This window comes from Balaenoptera physalus (genome assembly GCF_965194825.1).
Source record: "Balaenoptera physalus genome assembly, chromosome: 5".
In the NCBI taxonomy this organism is placed as follows: domain Eukaryota; kingdom Metazoa; phylum Chordata; class Mammalia; order Artiodactyla; family Balaenopteridae; genus Balaenoptera; species Balaenoptera physalus.
In genome coordinates this window covers 128,827,659-128,841,666 of record NC_138884.1, presented here as the reverse complement: position 1 = coordinate 128,841,666, position 14,008 = coordinate 128,827,659, and the positions used below count along the sequence as shown (strand labels likewise).

Sequence of the window (14,008 nt, the reverse complement as noted above, 5' to 3'; positions counted from 1 at the left end):
GAGGTAAGATTATCTCAGGCCTATACAGCAGTACCTTATAGGAGGAAAAATCTTCCAGGGTTCAAACAGCCTGCTCACCTAAAAACAGGGAGGGCCGTCATTAAAGGGGCAGGAGCTTATTGTGCAGGCTGAGAAGTTTAGAAGAAGCCAAAGCACAAAGTACCTGGTAAACAAAGAATGCCCTGATGTGTTCTTGACAAGGATGGAATCCATGTTTTGATACGGACCTCATGATTCCCAATTATTCTACCTCTGAAAAGCTTCCGCCAACAAAGCACATTACTCAACTACTCAATCATTAAAAGCAGATGAGGTCCATCATCTGTAATCATAATCTATATTAAAAAGTTCACAGAATTATTATAAGAATCGTCAACCATGTATAAAATACCTAATAAATGCCCAAAACATAGCAGGCACTCGGTAAAGGCAAGCTAATTATAATGACAGCAAAAACACAATCTTCGATATAAAATGATTTTTTAACAATATAAATACACATTTGAAGAAAAAGTAAAAGCTGTATTATGATATTTTATACCCCATTTTATTATTTCTCCATTTCCTTAAACTGACATATCAATCTTGACTAAAGCCTTAATCCAGATTAGTGGCATCAGATAAACTGTACAATAAAGTATTAATTTCTAAATTTTAAAATCTATTAATAAGTCATTCTTAGTAGAAAAAAAGCAGTTTCATTTATAGAGCTATCCTACTTTAAGAAAACTTAAAATATGAAAAATTCTAATTTACAAAAAAATGTTTGGGAATACTTCACTTTACAAGCGGATTCACCATAGTATTATTTTAAACATTCATTTACAAGCTGTTTGGGCTAGAGAAAGAGAAATGAGTTACAATATTAGAAGGCAATGCATCAGAAAGAAAGGGAAAGCAACTCTGAAATAACAATGTAAGCAACAGAGAAGACTTAATTTAGAAAAATTCAACCTACGTACAACTTTTCAGAAAAATTCAAAACTTCCTTAATGACGATTTTAATTCATAAATAACAGGACAATCCATCCAGCCATAAACAATAACTAGCGCACCCAAAATGCACCTTGACATTGCTCACATCATGTCTCTGGGTTGGAAGAATGCTCCCCGCACCTGCATTACCAACCCTTGTGCTGTCCATCCAGTATTCTCCTTACACTTAAGATGCAATACACATATCATCTTCATTCCCTTAGTTTTTCCCTCTTCCCTCTATAGCGACACAATATAAATCTTTAACAATGAGATGTAAAAAATACAGTGGTAACCAAAAATGAAGATAATTCACAGGTGTGGTATGGATAACTGGGAAGCTGGAAGAGAAGGGAAGCAGCACCTTGCAAAAGCAAGGGTGTAAGAAAAAGACTATTTTATCTTTGGAAACTCAATGCAGTTGGGGGAGGATTGGGAATAGCCAGAGACAAGGCTTAGGAAAGGTAGAACTTATTTCTGACTACTTCAACATTGTCTTATTAATTTTCCAATCTCTACTGCCTAGCATACAACAATAGGTGAATAAATATTTACTGAATAAATTTGCTAGCTTGGAAAAGCACAAAAAGTAAGTAAAAAAAAAAACCTTCCGAATTCCAAAGGAAAAGTATTTCTTCAAACTGCTTTTTGCAGGTCAATATTTGTAAAAATAGAAGACTAATGTAATTATTTCCAAGTTAATTCAAAAATACCACAACAGCTAACTGACTTTATTCATTAAAACAGCTACTTTTCTGAAGTGACTCATCTAAAACAAAATTTCTTCAACTATATGCAATGGTTTGTGGCACTCTGGGGTATGTCATGGACACCTTTGATGGCCTAATGAAGCCTATGGACGCCTTAGAATAATGTTTGTAAAGCACAAAATAAAATTCATGGGACTAAAATTAAAAAGGAAGAAAAAAAAAAGAATGTATATGATTCCAAAGAAAAACAATTACATTAAAATTCAGTCCTAACCACAGACCACAGTTCTAATCATGTACCCTTAGTTTATAAAAGAACTGCTGATAGAGGATATGGATTAACTTGGAAAAGCAAAGAACAAATACTTCAGCCTAAATATTCTATATATGTAGTATTCCTATTATTTAAAGAAAATAACTAGCCAAGATTAGGATATTAAATAGTTATTTAAAGTTTAAATAACCTCTGACGATTTTATCTGTGGTAGAACATTTCTTGTTCCTATTGTGTGCATATACTGTAATGCAAAATTTTCTAAAATCGTTACATCTGTACAAAATTAATAATACACTGTTACATATGTATCATCACTAATTAGTAGCTATCTCTCCAAATATGACATAAATTAGCACACTTCCTCCTTTAGTCCAAGAGCTCATGAGCAACAGTAGGCTATACTGACAATCTTTTGAGCCCAAACACATCTAGCACACCCTGTGTTCAAAATACTTCCAGATGAAATATCTAAGTTACCTTACTGTAGGGTGACTTAGGGACTATAATTAAGAAAAACCTTATAGTTAAAGCTGTCAAATACCAAGATCTGCTAAATATTTTAGTAACTAAACATCCCTGTAGGATAGCTCAATCTACCACTTTATAGATTTCAAACATATTTTTGCAAAATTGTAGGGTAAAAAATGTCCTTTCTAGCATGATAGGTGAGTTCCAAACAGTTCCAGCAGGGAAAATAACTGTGATTTTGACTTTTGAATGTGTACACTACCTTAAAACAGAATTTTCATCTTTAAACTCTGTCTTGCTAAAACAAACTCCTAAACCATGATCCCAAAATTGTATTTGATACTACACAGTTTAAAATAAACATTTGACACTAAATAATAGAAAAGATCTGGAACCACAGCACATACTAAAACTATAAGTTTTGTGATTTTTTCTTTTTTTTTAAGAAAAAGAAAACTAGGTGAAAAATGGTGCCCTTCCACCATTAAAATTGCTTTCTTTGTAAAAACTATTTTTTCGTATCTTCTAAAGAAAATAATATTAATGAATGACTATTGGTGTCAAGTTCCATGAACTATATGCAATCTACATACATTTATAAAAAGGTTTTTTTAGTTAATAGGGAAACGGAAAGATCTGTTCTTGGTTGCTTATTTTTCACACTCTAGTAAAAAATACACTAACTACCAGTGAGTTGAGTTGAATAAATCACCATCATGATTCATCACCAGTAATCATGAACCTAAACAAATTGTCCAAAGAGCTCGTTTTAAAAACGTCTAAAATGTAAAATAAAAACAAAAAAAACCTTGTTTTTTCAGAACATAATTAACTCCTACCTACAGTGAGTTTGTCTATTTGGAATTATGACAATGGTAGATAAATCATATATTCTGATTTTGCAAAATAAGTTTCGTTTGTTTTAGTTTCTCTTTACAAGGTTAAGGATTTATACCTAGACCATCATCATGGAACTGAAAAGACATAGAAAATTAAACTAACAAGAAGTATTAACTTAGCCAAAAGTTCATTTCAATCAGAATTTTGTTAGTAATTTCTCCTCCTTTTAAATATTGAGAATTAGCAACGCTTTTCTTTAAAGAACAGAACTAAAAGTGAATCAGACCTTAATCACAAAGACCCTGCTAAATTTAAACATCCCTCAGAAACAGCCTTGAAAACTTCTTGCAAAAAAATACATATTTTTTTCCAGATGAGAAAACATTTGGCAAACTCTTCTATCTAACAAATAAAGCCTTGCAGTACATTTTGCAAGCATTAATCAGGCTTCGCATTGATAAAGAAAACCTTGTAGCAGGATAACAAAACCTCAGAGCACGCTCAGATTGCAGGCTTTAGAAACCCTTCGTATTACACCTGTGCAAGTACTTCCTGTTCTCCAACGATGTTTAAAAGTAGTTTGGTTAACGTCCCATAAGTCGCCATTTAGAAACTAAACATTAACTTTCTAAATTACTACTACCACCCAGAAACCACCAGCCCAAAGATTCTCACGAATCATCTCTTCTCCAAAGAGGGCAACATAACTACCTGGACCCCCTTCAAAAGCTGCTGCTCGGGAGAGGCAGTGGCTTGAAAAGTGAGGGGCAGGCGCCAGGTAAGCGTAATATTCATAATCCCAATGCACTAAGCGACCCAGCAGGATCCCAGGTTCTGCCCCTGGCCAGCCCTCAAACACAGCAGCAACTAACAACCACGACCCAGTAAGTACAGCACCTCCTCCCTCCGCGCGCGCCCCCAGCCTGGCCAAAGGCATCTCCGTCAGATCCCGGACGCGGCGGGAAGGAGGCGGGGAAGCTGCGTGACTTCGGGCGCTGGAACCCGGGCAAAGAACCCTGAGTCTGCCCCGAGGAGGGTGGGGCGGGGGAGGAGGTCGCGGGGCTGCGAGGGGAGAGACGAGGCCTGGGACTGGAATGAGGGTCTCCGAGTCAGGCCCATGGGGGTAGCAGGTCGTTGGACCTCCATCCAGGGACTAGTTTTGGAGACTTACCTTGAGCTCTGCCCTTTTAGTGAGGGGAGCGTGTGGCTCAGGTAGAGAAATACGGGCCTTCTACCTCCCGCTGGCCCAGCTCCGCCTCAAGCTGACAACAGGCTGACACGCCAACAGCTGCCACCGTAACCCGGGTTCACCGAGAACTAGAGCAGAGGCAACCGGTCTCCGCCGCCCAAAGCGCGATCCTGCGCACGGAGCATGCGCACACGCCTCAACACCGCCAGTCAGGGCAGCGACACCTGCGATCAACAGGTCCTGGGAGCCCCGCCCCAATCCCCGCCTCGCCCCCGCCCCGCCTCCTCGGAGCGGGCCCTGCCTTCTTACTCAACGAGCTGGCTCCGCCCCCGCACGCGATTTCCCGGCTTTCCGGACCTGCCGAACTGTGTTCCCGCGGGGGTTCGTTGGGGCGCGCGATCCAGTTGACTTACTCGGAGGCGCAAGATCCCGCGAGAGCAGGAGCTTGACCATTTTTCTTAAGGCGGGAGCAGAGCGCTGTGGCTTAGCTGTTGGAGAAAGGTGGCTGCAGGTTGGTCTGTGTGGTGTAGACGGAAGGAAGGGATAGCTCCTCAGGTGGAGGTGGTTATTGATACTCTTGGTCGTTTGTTTATTCAGTATTTTCTAAGTTCAGGGACGCGAATCCACCAAGGACTGGGCTTTAAGTTAGGAGTTGTTACCTCAGAGAAAACAACCTGTACTGCCTGGCTTCGAAACCCTTACGAATACGCAGTTTTCTTTAGCATCTGTTTGCAGTTAAATGACTTCCATTGGTATGAATGTATATCCCCCAGCTGGTTGTTTCGTGACTATTAATAAAATGAAAGCCTTAATAAACACGTTGACCCGGTTAGTGGTTAATTGTGTGCTGCCTCCTTAACTGTGCTTTCAACAGGTTTTAAGTTGCAAGCTAATGCTTGGGAAATGGGCTAAACTTTGTTTTGGAATAACTTGTTTCTTAGGAACAGTAGCAAATGAAAAACCCACTGTCTACAGATCCCTCAATAAGTAGTAAGGTTTTGGAACTCATTTCAAAGCTGTTGCAGGTACAACATAGAGATTATAAAAACTGATTAAACTCGTAGGTAACTCTAAACGTTTATTTGAAGAAACAGAACGAAGAAACGTTTTAGGTCGGTATAAGCGAAGAGTACCTGGGACTGAATCAATGAGAATTTTTTGAACATTTAATGTTCCCTTCACTGAATTGAGCACTGAAGAAAATACAATGAAATTTCAGACATGGTTCTTGCCTTCAGGAAATTTAAAACGTTTGGAGAATGAGGGAAAAAATACTCTACATTTAAAAAATAACACCATTAATTCTACCCATGGTTTCCTTAGTGCCACTTTCTCCTGGTTCTGCAACTACCTCTTTGATGCACTTTAAATATTTTTCTTCTTATGTGTGCCCTCTGTGTTTCCAAACTATCCATTTTCTTTTGTTGTTAGTCCTCTTGTCTCCTTGAGCAATCTCTTCCCCATGATGGACTTGCCTACTAAGTATCCTGGGCACCATGGACTCCCAAATGTATATCTTCAGGTTAGACACTTTTAAGCAACAGCATCTTCGTTTGGATTTCATATAGGTACTTAACTATGTCCCAAATTGATGTGGGCATCTTTACCATTCCCTATTCTTAGTGCCATATCTCTTCCCACCCATCTGGAACCAGCCTGCTTTCATTCCCTATTTCAGATAATAGCACCCAGTTGCCCAAGTCAAGAATCCATGGGTACCCCTATATTACATTTCCTTCATTTCCTCTATCCTAATATCAAATTCTATTGACTCATCTCCTTAAGGATCTCTCAAATCCACCTCTCTTTTTTTTTTTTTTCACCTCTCTTTTTAATCTCCATTCTCACTGTCTTAATCCATCAAGTAATCATCTCTCCTAACTCATCTCCCTTGACTATTGCAATAGCGTCTAGTTATTTCCCACTCCAGTCCAACCTCCAGCCTATTAATAGTTTTTCTAACATGAAAATATAATCGTGATATTCCTCACCAAGATTTTTTCAGGTGCCCCCATCCTCTTCATGATCTGGCCCCAGACTGTTAATCTCATCTACCATTCTTGCCCGTTTACTCCACACTAGCTATACTGAACTCCTTGCACTTCTTTGATTCTACTAGGTTCTCTCAAGATCCTTTAGGTCTCAGTTGAGTACTTATTTCTTCCCTGGAACCTTTCATAACTTCCTGAGACAGACTTGCCCTTCTTTCACCATTTCTGGACTTATTCATATTATAACAATGGTACTATATTTCTTTGCAAATGTAACTGACAGAGCACTCTTGAAAAATAATTTGAGCTGTGGATAATGAAGACTCATACTATCTCCCTTCCTCATTTCGAGATTATAGAAAAATGCCCTTCAGTTCACCTTGCTCAAGAATTTGACTAAAGGCTTCCCTGGTGGCACAGTGGTTAAAAATCCACCTGCCAATGCAGGGGACACAGGTTCGATCCCTGGTCCAGGAAGATCCCACATGCCGCAGAGCAACTAAGCCCGTGAGCCACAACTACTGAGCCTGTGCTCTAGAGCCCGCGAGCCACAACTACTGAGCCCATGTGCTGCAGCTACTGAAGCCCGCGCACCTAGAGCCCGTGCTCCGCAGCAAGAGAAGCCGCCATGGTGGGAAGCCTGTGCACTGCAACAAAGAGTAGCCCCCGCTCCCCGCAACTAGAGAAAGCCCGCGCACAGTAACGAAGACCCAACACAGCCAAAAATTAATTAATTAAAAAAAATTTTTGACTAAACCCTGACTGTACACTTTTTTAATCGTGTAATTTCAAACTTTCTACCAGTTCTTGGCATATCTAAGTACTGAGTTTTAAATGATAGACTTATAATAGGTCACAAGTTCAGCATCAAGAGAGCAGCCTGAAGCAAACAGATGGAAAAAAGGAAAATTGACAGTGCACCGCATTTTAGGGCAGGAGTTGCTCCTAGAAAACTTTGTACTTAGAAATGTCACAACATAGGTTTTAAATGTATTGCCTCTGAGAATTACTGTTTGTCCTTGGGGGATATGTGTGTATGTTTGATTCAATAGTTATGTATTGGGTGGAACCAAATTAATAAAGAAAAATGTCTGCACCTCACACTGGCTTGAGATCATGAAAGGGAGTAGAGTTGGAATGCCAAAGATCATCTTACACTGTTCGAATGAGGCCTACCCAGAGATTACATCATCAGCACCACCATACTTACACGCCTCTTAACTATTATTCTGGAGTGATTATAACTCAGACTTTGGGAGATGTACCATCTTGAGGATATATTCACCCAATCACTGATAAGTGGTAAGATAGCAATATTCTATCCTGAGGAGCTGTGATCCAGTAGTTCCAGGAGGTAATCAACATCTAAAGGCGTGGCAAAGCATGAATCAGCTGGGTGAGGTAAAGTGAAATACAGTATAGAGAAATAGCTGAATGGCTCCCTCAGGACTGGATACGAGGCAGACTCCTTTTTTCCTAAATGCATCAAGGAAATATTGACAAGTGTTATTTTCTTAGTAAGCTTCTAGAGAGCAGGGACCATATTTTTTCATTGTTGTATTTCCAGGCAATGCTGCTTAACAAATGTGTTCAGTGGATAGAGTGAAAAACTGGAAGTTTTGTTGATTTTTTAGAGAATAGAGACATCTATGTGGACGAAAATTGTTGGGGAAAGCTTCTGTGGGAGATATGAGCTTCAGCTTGGAAGGTTCATAGGTAGGCATATTTGAAGGCACTGAGGAGGAAACATGACTACTTCAAGAGCAAAGTTTTAGAAACAGGAATGAACAAGGCCAATGCAGGGCTATAATAGGAAGCCTTTTATAAGTTCTTGAACAGGTTGTTTAGTTTGGAATTAGATACAGAAGATTTGTAGAGGAAATTGTAGTTAGGCAAGAAGATGAGCTAAGCCAGTGCAATTCCAGAGAAATCTTCAGTCTGTGACTTGATGATGAGGCCAACCAGATAAATCTAGTTACAGTCGACCACTTCGTCCTTGACTCACCTCCCAGTTTTTGGAACACCATCCTCTTTCATGGCTTTCCTCCAACCTCTTCAGTTGCTCCTTTTCATACTGTTTTTCTCTTACACTTTCCAGTCTACTTTTATCTTCTAAATGAAGATAAATAATGTTCCACAGTGCCTGGTCCTGAGATCTCATTTATCCTCATGGTTTTAAATCTATTTCCCACACAGGAGCCAAAGTAGCCTATTGTAAATGTCAATGTGTTACTCCCCAACTTAAAATTGTTCAATGGCTTACTATTTACATAAAATAAAATCCAAATTCTTGCCACAGCCTGCAGACCCCTGAATGATCTAATGATCTATCCTTACTTCCCTAACAGCATCTCATGCTATTCAAGGATTTTACATTCTTTATTCCCTTTGCCTAGAACAGTGGTTCTCAACTGGGGATGATTTTTTTCTCCCACGGGACATTCGGCAAAGGCCAATACATTTCTGGCGGTCACAGTTAGGATGGGGAAGGGGTGCCACTACTGGTATCCAGTTGGTTGAGGCCAGTGATGCTGCTAAACATCACACAATGGACAAGACAGTCCTCCACAACAAAGAATTGTATGGTCCAAAATGTCAATAGTGCCAAGGTTGAGAAACCCTGACCTACAGCACCTTCCCCTGAGTCTCCAAGTGGCTGACTCCTTTTCATCCTCTATACTTTAGTTTTAACTTCATCTTCTTGGAAAAGTTATCCTTGACCTAGAACTCCCTGCTTATCTCTATCACAGTGTTCTGTTTATTCATCTCATACCATTTTTCACAACCTGTGATTATTTAGCTTATTTATTTGCTTATTTGTTTATTGTCTTCCTCACTATCTAGGAAGAAGATCCCATGAAAGACCTCTCTCTTGATCATCATTCTTTCTGTAAAGTCTAATACAGTGGCACAGAGTAGGCATCAGTAAAGAGTTGTTCGACACCTGAATCTGTATCTACAATAAGTCACTGAATGGAAACTTAACAATAAGGCTTTCTTTTCTTCTTTTTCTTTTTTTCTGTAAAATTAAAATATACAGTTACCAAGAGTGAAGACACCTGGAAAGAAGTTGTCGTCACTAAGAGTGTCTTCTGGAAGGCTGCTGGTCTGCGGTCAGTATTCACATGTGTTCCATGAATACCCTTCCTTCCTAAGTAGCTTCTCACAATCAGAACCAGAAGTAGAGTCATATTATGGCCAAATTAACTAATGTCTGTGACATGATAAAAATCTGGAAGGAAAAAAATAAGGGAGAATAGAACCAAAAATGAGGTAAAATTATAATATTTTTGATCAAGTAATCTCTAAGTTTAGAAGACTTAATTTTTTAATATATGCACATCTTTAAAAAGCCCTTTCAAAGATGTATTTAGAAGGTGCCTGGTTATTATACATTTCAGTTATTTCAATTAAGAAAATATGTATTGTGGACATACATTGCTTTGTCTTTTCCTGCTTTTAGTAATCCACACCACTAAACCACAGGATGGGCACAACTCCATGTGGGGCATTTCACCATTTACTGGCTCTGGTGATTGGTATATGGGTGATTCATGCTAATCAGCATTCTTTCCCAGGAGTTTTCAAATTAGAGTTTTCAGGAAAGATCCCTTTTTTCGCTGATTGCAAAGCTATAAAACTGTGAGCTCAGAGGTTCTTGTGGCAGTGTGCCTTGTCATTTATAGTATCTGGTCTGAAAGAATAAGGCAGATACAGAGAGAGAGTCCCTGAAGTTTCTCTATCCTCTTATAAAATAGGCTATTCAGGAACTGAGTGTTCTCTGGACTCCTCAAAGCTCTGCAGCATGACATGTTAAACATCAGAAGATCAAATTCAATATCCGTGGCATCTTAGCCAGCTCTTCATTAGGCAAAACTTTACTGGCCTTACATCTCAACCTTTCTAAGCCTCTGATATACTAGAGTCAACATTAGCTAGTTAACCACAATTAGTAGTTTAGCCAGTAACCTTAATTTTTGCTGACTTATTGTCGGCTTAGGCAATTTCATTACCTTTGTTTGTTATTTCACTTTGAAATGTCCTAATTTTCTTATCTGTAAAATTGGGATGAGAAATAATGCTTATATATGATGTCTTTTGATGATGCCCCAGATATAAGCAACTGTAAAGTCTTATACTGTGTTATTATGGCCATTAATGTTATTATGATTACAATACTGCTGTCATCAATGATAATGTGATGCTATAAGAACCTATGTATTGTTTTTCTTGCCGTAATATGTATTTTGTTACAATCTCGAAGATGCAGGAGGCTTTAGATTCCATCTGTCCAGCCTCCCACTCCCTAAAGGATCATCCCTGCTGGTGGTTCTCCAACGTCTGTTCAAATATGGTGACAGTGATAGAAAACCTGATGCTTTGTGGGACATCCTGTTCCTTTTTAAGACTTCTTTAACAATTAAGAAATTTTCATCACAGTGAGTTGAACTTCACCTCCTAGTAATTTCTACACACTGGTCTTATTTTCTGTCCTTTATAGCAACAGAAATCTATATTCTCTTTTCCATAAGATGCTACTGAACTTTGAAAACATCTTTTGTGTTTTCAAGCAAAAAGTACTCAGTTCTCTAAACAATTTTTTGAAGGCCTAGTAAATATTAAACTAATCCACTCATTCATTCATTCATTATACTTCACCTTATCCTACAAAGATTTAAAGTAAATTCTAAAAAATAGAATAAAATGAATTCTAGTATATAACATAAAACAATGGTCAAATGTAAATAAGAAAAAGAATCAGAGCTATGGGAAATTAAAATACAAGTAGAATGTAAAGAATGAGAACTAAAGATAAATATGCATGAGCCTATGGCTTAAATTTATTTGGCTCTGATCTAAAATCAAAAGTGAAAAAGATATTAAGTTATCAGTAACAGGAAGACATTTTTCTGTCATCGTCTAAGAAGCTTTTTCCTCTACGTGGGCCTTCATCTAAGGAGGCTCTTACCTATGTTCACTGACAGTGGACTCATCAACATGTCCCTGGAAAATGCAGTAACAGTCTTCATAATCCATGAAACTGAATTCAGGATTCACTTTTGGTGTCAACTTCTGAAAAAATGTGGTGCCCAAAAATAAAAACGGGTTTTTGCAATTAGCTTGATTATGGTTTGGGGAAATTATTTCCTTTTTTGGTTCAGACACTGTTTTTATCAGGACAGTTTAAGTAAGATTGTTTTAACCTATTTTGTAACTATGTCACTTTGTTAGCCAATATAAGTTTATGTTCAAAATACTAAATTTTTCGTTCCATTATTTTGTTTTTATGAATTGGCATTAAGCCGAGTTTCACAAATTTTAATGCCATTAGTTTTTTGGACACAAATGCTTATATTGCCTCAGAACACAAGCATCTTCATCATCTGTTTCGTTCATTTCTTTAAAACATCCTATTAGGTTTTGAAGTTTTAGCCCATATTTCTTAAAATTCACTATGCTTCCTCAGTTTTTATATTGCCAGAATTAATGATATCTTCTTTGTCTGCAGCTAAATCATTGAGGAAAATGTTGATGAAGGCTGGATTCCTGACATTCAGCTCCAGCTGTAGCCCACGTTAAACCCTCATGGCAGCATTAAAATTGTTTAGAAAGCCAAGTAGAGACCGTGTTTAAGAGCAACATGGTATCATAAAAGAGCATGGCCTTTAGACTTGGACAGACCTATGTTCAAATCCTGACTTTACCATTTATTGTTTGTGTGACCTTGAGCAGTTATTAGCTACTCTAAAACCCAGTTTCCTCATCTGTACATAGCAAGGTGTCCTAGCTAATCCCTAACTGGGTTGCTGTTGACAGGATTAGTAGGATTGCCACCCCTGTGGGCATTTATTTGCATGGTTTTTTTTCTAGCAACATTTCGTAATCTGAGAGAAAGAATGAAAGAAACAGATAGTGGAATTGCTTATGTTCAGAAGCAGCATAATATGATAGAAAGAATGGATGGAGAGTTATGGAACTCTTTTTCTCTCAAAGAGCTGAGCCTGTGGGAGGTCAGCTCACCTCTTTTAACCTCTTAGTCCGTAAAGGAAGGGATTGAGCCACGTGGTTCTAAATGCTGAAGATGTGAAATGGGGCCTTTTCCCAGTTGTTACTTAATTCCAAAATACTCCAGGAACTAAGTGTTTTATGGAAATTACATTATTTAACTTTCCTAACAACCATAAAATATTAATATTTAGATATTATTAATATCCTTATGTTAGAGACTGTGAAAGTGGGGTACCTAGTACAGTGTCTGGCATATAGGAGGCACTCAATAAGCAAACTGAATGACTAAGTAAAGGAACTTATCAGTTAAGTATGACGTCTGGTTACAGCCATGGAAATACAGTAGAGTAAGTAGGAATGAGGAAGGCAATATGTGCCATACTAACAGATCCAGAATTAAAGGCCGAAAACATCTAGGTTTTGATTGAAAGCCTAGGATTCACTAGGATATTTGTCCATTAGTATAATTTCTCTTTAATTTTTTTTTGAAAACAAGTTTTATAACATGTTTTATTTATACAATTCTTTAGAATCTTAGAGATAAAGAGGATCTGAGAGATTAGTTTGCTAAAATCCCTCACTGTACAGATGATAACACTTAAGCTCAAGGAGGTAAAGTTACCTAGGCTCATGCTAGACACTGATAGAAGCAGGGCTAAAATTCAGTTCCTAGTCACAGAATTTTCCTGGTGTGAAATATTTTCCCTGAAATATTCTGAAAGTTTCATAGGAGATAGTACTCTTTTGTTTCTTAAAGTGCAATCAGATTTCTTCTATATTCAAATACTGGTGATAAACATACTTGACACCTTTGTGCCCTTCTGAAAGACAGGGGAAGGGGAACATAAGGAAGAAGTCAAGAGCACTTCACAGGAAGAAATTTTCTTTTTCTCAATTGTGATATCTGTGGTAGTACTCTGACTTTATGAAAAACACTGTGACGTTTGGAAATTTACCAAACTTACTTTCCTACCTCTTGGGACTCTGACAGATCTAAGACTCTGTGACATGTGTGTGCGTGCACACACACACACACAACTATATATCTTTGACTTGTTTTTGAGGTAGTTCTTCAAGAATACAATAGTAAAATAACACCATATCTTTTGCTCGTAGCGTATTGGCTAAAGCCATGAACCCAAAGGAAGTTGCCCTGGAGAGCAATTTTCTTTGTAAAGATGACAAAAGTATTCAGGGCACCAGTGTTTTCAAGTTGAACTTCCTTGTTGAAATTCACTTCACAGTCAAAGGAAAAAAAGATTTACTTTTTAATACAGTAATAAAATTGTTGGAAAATATTCAGTGATAGAAATAATTCAAAGAAGTATAGGTAAAGGCAGAAATTTTAGAGTATTTAATTTCTTTATTTCTTAACTGTTAGTGCTCTTGAGGTTTTTAGTCTCTTATCTGTAAAACAAGCCCTCAAACTGAAATTGTGCTAGAGGAAAAAACAAACTAACTAATTCTTGGCAAGTAGTATCCCTGGAATGTGTGTTAATGCCGTTTTGTACATTTTTAAATCAAGGTTTTCTGATTAAACTTTTCTACA

General features: G+C 38.0%; 1 protein-coding gene across 1 annotated transcript in view; it reads right to left on the bottom strand.

The window, feature by feature from the left end:
• The window catches only part of USP53 (ubiquitin specific peptidase 53), a 73,251-nt gene extending 68,579 nt beyond the window's left edge, over window positions 1-4,672 (bottom strand). The window contains exon 1 of the mRNA XM_082462767.1: window positions 4,442-4,672. The gene's annotated coding sequence lies outside the window, so the exon portion shown is untranslated. The remainder of the gene's footprint in view (window positions 1-4,441) is intronic.
• Window positions 4,673-14,008: the final 9,336 nt, after the last annotated feature.